We start from the raw sequence: 6,470 nt of genomic DNA on the forward strand, positions 1-6,470 counted from the left end.
TTACTAAAGATTCATAAAAGCCTACGGTCAATGACAGATACTACAGGTAGCTCATGGGATCTCTTATATATCTAACTATCACTCGGCCAGATATTTGTTATGTAGTCATCTCACTAGCAGAGTTTATGGCAAATCCAAAACAGTCTCACTGGAATGTAGCCAAAAGAGTCTTGAGATACATCAGAGGTACAAGACAGTTTGGGATAGAATACAGAGGAAGTCATCCACAGTTGCATGGATACTATGACAGAGATCGTGAGACCAGGAGATCGACACAAGGATATGCATTTTTCCTTGGCCAAGGTGCTATATCATGGTTGTCAAACAAACAGCCAATTGTTTCTTTATCTTCGACTAAAGCGTGGGTGTGAAGAATGGATAATGGGCACACCACAACCCATGAGTTTTATTCATGTGTTAGGGTTAGGGTGGAACCGGTTCAATGAACCGATTTCACATTGTATACAAACTATAAATGTTACATAGGGCCTCTACACCCCAACAACCTCCCACTTAAAGGCAATATGCCCGTAGGAGAGTGAGAGAAAAATATAGCAAGTATACAATGATATACAAGACCAACACAAATCTGAAATTGGCCTCATCCAACACCCATGAGTGATCTGCAATGTGCAAACCGCGCGGCATGTAAACTCTTCGTCAGAAGATCTGCAAGATTATCATCCATGTGAATCTTGACAAGCTGAAGCAACTTGTCATCAATCACCTCATGGATAAAGTGGTACTTCACATCAATATGCTTCGTCTTTGCATGGAAAACAGGATTTTGTGCCAATTGGATGGCACTCTGACTGTCACAATGCAAGAACGGAACATCACCAGGGAATCCCAAATCTACCACAAGCCGAGCAAGCCATAAGGCCTCCTTGCAAGCCTTAGCAGCTGCAACATACTCTACCTCAGTAGTAGACAAGGCAATGCATCCCTATAAGTGAGATATCCATGATATTGCACCACCTGTAAAAGTGAAAACATAACCGGTAGTAGACTTCCAGTTATCTGGATGACCTGCATAGTCTGAGTCTATGTACCCATGAACAATGGCATCATGCTAACCAAAGCAAATGCACATCTCCTTCGTACCCTTTAGGTATCTCATGACACCTTTCACTACATCCCAATGTTTCTTCCTAGGGTTTGCCATATATCTGCTAATGACTCCCACTGCAAAGGCAATGTCAAGCCGTGTAGCAACCATGGCATACATGAGACTACCGCAAGCTGAAGCATAAGGTATCTTGGCCATCTTTGCCCTCTCAGAATCACTCTGCGGGCTGTCCTTAGCACTGAGTTTCAAATGTGGAGGCAACGGAGTAGAAATAGTCTTCCCCCCCTCCATATGAAACCTATGCAAGACCTTGCCAATGTATTCCTCTTGAGACAAATAAAGCAAATGCTGATTTCTGTCCCGAGTGATACGCATACCTAAAATGTGGCTGGCATGTCCCAAATCCCTCATGTCGAAGGTCTGATGCAAACCCTTTTTCAAGAAATCCATCAACTTGAGAGATTTACTGGCAATAAGCATATCATCCACATATAAAATGAGAATTAGAAAACTACCATATGATACCCTCTTGGCATATAAGCAGTGATCTGTGTCACTTTGCCTGAAGCCTTGGGATTTCATGAAAGCATCAAATTTATGATATCATTCCCTTGGTGCCTGTTTCAAACCATAAAGGCTCTTCTTGAGCTTACACACAAGATCCTCTTTCCCCTTTACTGCAAAACCCTCAGGCTACTGCATGTATATCTCCTCATGGAGATCACCGTGAAGAAAAGCAGTCTTCACGTCCATCTGAACCAATGCCATGTTTTCATGTGCAACCAAGGCTAACACAGTCCTTAAGGTAGTCATCTTAACCACAGGAGAAAAGATCTCATCAAAGTCAACACCATATTCCTGCTTAAAGCCTTTGGCAACCAGTCTGGCTTTATACCTAGACCTAGCATTTGGTATCTCTTTTAGCCTGTAAACCCATTTGCATGGCAATACTTTTTTACCATTAGGCAATGGCACCAAATCCCAAGTTTCAGAGAATCCATCTCTGACTTCATGGCAAGCTCCCACTTGAGCTTATCATCCCTCTACATTGCTTCCTTGAAGCATGAGGGTTCACCACTATCCGTACGCATGACATAATTAGCCCTTAATTAGCCCCTGGGACAAACCTATCAGGTGGTCTTGTGATCCTAGTGGACCTCCAAACCTGATGTTCCTAACCTTCTGCTGGCTGTTCAGCCTGCATATCATCATCATTTGGCATGTGTCCTTCAAGATACGGTTGTAAGATAATGTCAGGAAGCTCCTCAAGCGGTGGCATAACATTTGGGAAATCGTTTCCCTCTTCCTATTGGTCATCAAGACCATCATTTGCAGCATGATTGGGCTGATTTTGGGGCTGTCCTTGCTGCGGTACAACCCTCTCATTTTGTTGTCCAGGATGTGCATCTTCATCATATACAACCCTTCTACCTTTTGGAGCATTCATGGGCTGTTTGTGCATGCTATTTTCATCAAAGATCACATCATTGCTGCGAACATTGACCGAACCTTCTCCTGAATGGTTCGATTCATACGCTCTGCAGTTCCATTTTGAGGTGGGTTATAAGGAGCAGTGATCTCTCTTTTAATACCCTTGGAGTCACAAAATGCATCAAACTCCTTTGACACATACTCCCCTCCATTGTCAAAACGTAGGCATTTGAGTGTCTTACCCATTTGGTTCTCAACCAAGGCAAGCCACTTCTTAAATTTCATGAAGGTATCACTCTTCGAACGAAGAGGACTGGCCCACACTTTACGTGTGGCATCATCAATGAATATAACAAAATACTTTGCCCCCCCGAGTGATAGATTTGGCATTTCACATGTGTCTATATGCACAAGCTCTAACTGTGAGCTTTTCTTACCCAAACCCCTCTTATGAGAACACATATTCTATTTAACATAAATGCAATGCTCACAATTTTCCAATTCTGAAAATTTAAGAGATGGGATATAACCAAGACGAGACAACTCTTCCATTCCTCTGACACTCATGTGTCCAAGCCGGCTATGCCACAATGAAACCTTTGGCAGCTCGGCAACAGAAGCATCACCAGATACAACAATTTTTCCAGGAACTAATGGATAGAGAGTGTCTATCTTAGGACCCCTAGCAACAACCATGGAGCCCTTTACTATCTTCCACTTCTGAGCACCAAAAGTGGTGTGATATCCCATATCATCAAGCTGTCCCGTACTAATGAGATTCTTCTTAAGTTCAGGGACGTAGCATACATCATGAAGCATGAAAGCTGAACCATCATAGAGCTGCAATTTCACGTCACCCATTCCCTTTATGAGGCATGCATGATTATCTCCCAAATACACATATTGAGGCTTCCGAACACGGTACTTGCTGAAGCTGTTCTTGAAAGGAGTAACATGGAAAGAAGCCCCTGAATCAATCAGCCATGTGTTAAGATCTGAGAGACACCCCGCATGTAGAGAGTGTGCACTGATAGTAGAGGTAAAAAGAAGATCTGAAGAGCAATGGATGCCATCAGACACATAATTCAGCTCCTCTAACTTGATAGAAGACTTCTTAGAATGAGGCACAATGGCCTTCGAATCATCACTTGCATCTGCCTTTTGCTTGCCCTCTTTCTTTTCTGCTTTCAACTTCCAACATTGCCTTTTAAGATGTCCCTTTTTGCCACAATGATCACATTCAACATCTTTTTTGGAGTGGGACTTGCTCCTACCATTTCTGTCCTGACTCTTACCTCTATTCTTGGTTCGGCCACGTGCTCGCAATGCATTCCCTTTCCCACTTGAGTTGTTCTTTCGATTCATATCTTCCTGTAGGATGGCACCCTCCACATCTGCCACATTTAAGAGAGGATTGTATTTGCTTGTGGCTGTCCTGAAAGTGTCCCAAGATTCTGGCAATGAACCTAAGAGAACTACAGCCTGTATCTCCTCATCTAGTTTCAGCCCTTGTGCAAGCACTTGGCTGAATATGCTTTTAAACTCATTTATGTGTGCACTGACTGATGTTCCCTCTTTCATCTCGAGACTTGTAAGCTTCTTGAGCCAATAAACCTTGCCTGTGGCACTCTTTTGAGAGTAAGTGTTCTCTAACCACTGCCACATTGCCCATGCATTAAGAAGAAGAGAATCCACAACTGATAGCATGAGTGTGGAACGCGTAAGCTCATCTATGTTGAGCCACTACTCATCACTAATGGCGGAGGGCTTGACACCCTTTTCCCTTATAGGGAGATGCTGACTCTTATGCAACAAAACATTGTACACCTGGGTCCTCCAGATGTCGTAGTTCTTAGCACCCTCAAGCTTCTGGATGTGGAGCAAAGATGAGCTCTCTCCTGATGAAGCCATATCAGCAAATAGAACCAAGAAATAAAGTGTGTGACTCCCTGCAAGCACTTAGAAGTGCTCAGCAAAGTATCTCCAAAGCGCGAAAACACTCCCAGATAAATAACACCTCCCACTTGCTGCAGAAATGGTACAGCAAGCTTTAATGACAATTATAGCACTCAAAAATGCAGTACAGCAGCAGGAAAGCTCCACCAAAACTGTCCAAAAACAGTAAATGACGGTACAATACCAAAAAATGAGTGTTCGAGGACGAAACGAGACTCAAACAGTCCCGAAACTGTCCCGAAACAGTGAAAACTGTTATACTCAGAAAATGGCACAATTTCCCCAACTTAAAGTGCTCAATTAGTGACCAAAAGGCATGTAACAGTCCCCCAAACTGTGGCAAACAATTCAGAACTGCAAATAGGCAAAAACCCCTTGATTTGAACACTTTTAACGAGGATTTATGGCATGTACTTCCTGTTGCAGTTTATCCAATGCACAAAAACACCTCTGTCTTCAAAAGCCCCTTGATTAGAGCTCATTTCTGAACATGTGAGGTATGTACGGCATCCAATAGCTTCCTCCTAAATGCATATGCATCTAAACCACAAACGCCCTTTGAACGGCAAGTGCTATCCAAGCACAATAGGCATCAAAAGTGCTCTCAATGCATCAATAGCATACCCACTGGTGCAATCATAGTGTTATGTGATGAAGGTCACGCAATTTCACTGCCAAAGTGCCCAATGTGATAGGTACCTACGAACCACGACTCCCCAAGTGGACTATATTCACAAGGAGGGTCTAGAGAGCAAGTACCTTAAGAGTCGAGAGTTTTTCGAAGTGTCACAAAATCACCATTGGATGCTCACAAGGGTGTGCCACCACTACACAATGATCACACGATGATACCAAGCTCCCGAACGCTTCGACTGTTGGAAACTCTCACTTCACCTCGCAGATTTTGACAGAAAGAGCTTCCAACCTTCGCAGAGCTTCACCGTAGAGACCCACGGACGAGCTTCCAGCTGCACGTAAAGATTGACAGAGAAATTGTCAGAAACTCTCAACTACGACTATCGGAAACTCTCACCGAAGAGCTTCAACGTAGAGATTGACAGGAGTGTTTCCAGGCTTCAACGTAGAGATTGACGGAAGAGCTCCCAGGCTCTGATACCAGTTGATGGAGTGATTGGAGAGTGAGAGAGAGTAGGAGACGAGAGTCAACAATGTGTGGGTGTGAAGAATGGATAATTGGGCACACCACAACGCATGAGTTTTATTCATGTGTTAGGGTTAGGGTGAAACCGGTTCAACGAACCGGTTTCACATTGTATACAAACTATAAATGTTACATAGGGCCTTTACACCCCAACAGCACTCACTACAGGTGCATGTGAGGCTTATGGCTCAGAAGACTATTGTCAGAAACAGATTACTTTGATGAGTCAAAGCCAACAACAATATATTGCGATAATCAATCGGCTCAAGCATTGGCCAAGAATCCAGTATATCACTCCAGGACAAAGCATATTGATGTCAGAGAGCACTTCATTAGAGAGAGAGTGTTACTTGGTGTCATCACACTGCAGCATTGTGATAGCAAAGAGAATGTTACAGACATCTTTACCAAACCACTCGGTAAAGAGCTTTTCGAGAAACACCGATTAGCTCTTGGTTTGACCAAGAGGAAGGACATTCCCATTAAAGGGGTGTGATGGAATGTAATGCTCAGTCCTTCTTCGATTCCCCTGAATCATCATCTTGAGGGAAGGGCTACTTTATGATGTGGATCTTGAGGGAAGGTGTTGAGAGTTCACACTCAACATCATGTGATCATGTGTGCATAGCACCATCATGTGATCATATGTGCATAGCACTAACCTTATAGAGTGCTATAAAGGAAAGGGTTAGATCCCCTAACCCTAACCCTAAATGGGTTTCTATATATTCTATTTTTTCAACTAAATCTAGTGTACAGTTAGTCATACAGTTAGTCATTTGTGGTGTGCTCTCTAACTGTGCCCTCTCTCCTCATCTCCACTCTTCTCCTCTTCCCTCTTCATATTTTGTC

This window comes from Dipteris shenzhenensis, chromosome 9 (genome assembly GCF_047967505.1).
Source record: "Dipteris shenzhenensis isolate YYH24624 ecotype China chromosome 9, Dip_SZ_1.0, whole genome shotgun sequence".
NCBI lineage: Eukaryota > Viridiplantae > Streptophyta > Polypodiopsida > Gleicheniales > Dipteridaceae > Dipteris > Dipteris shenzhenensis.